Source organism: Aptenodytes forsteri, unplaced genomic scaffold (assembly GCF_000699145.1).
Source record: "Aptenodytes forsteri isolate BGI_AS27 unplaced genomic scaffold, ASM69914v1 Scaffold379, whole genome shotgun sequence".
NCBI lineage: Eukaryota > Metazoa > Chordata > Aves > Sphenisciformes > Spheniscidae > Aptenodytes > Aptenodytes forsteri.
Window position 1 is genome coordinate 306,699 of NW_008794088.1, and position 481 is coordinate 307,179.

A 481-nucleotide genomic window follows, 5' to 3' on the forward strand; every position below is an offset into this window, starting at 1 on the left:
AGACTTGTTCTCCAGACCCCTCACCAGCCTCGTTGCCCTTCTCTGGACACGCTCCAGCACCTCAACGTCCTTCTTGTAGTGAGGGGCCCAAAACTGAACACAGTATTCGAGGTGTGGCCTCACCAGTGCCGAGTACAGGGGGACAATCACTTCCCTACTCCTGCTGGCCCATGCTGAGCTCCTGGTTGCCACTGATTCTCATTCAAAGCTTGTTTTGCTGAGCCTGTGCTACAGCGGAAGGGACTGCTGCATATACCCAACAGCACATATTGAAGAGTCCCTGGAGAAGGGGCTTCCTGGGTCATCCTGTCTCACAGGAAAAGGCTGAGGTACTCAATGCCTTCTTTGCCTCAGTCTTTAACAGGCAGACCAGTTATCCTCAGGGTATTCAGCCCCCTGAGCTGGAAGACAGGGACGGCGAGCAGGATGAACCCCCCGTAATCCAAGAGGAAGCAGTCAATGACCTGCTACGCCACCTGGA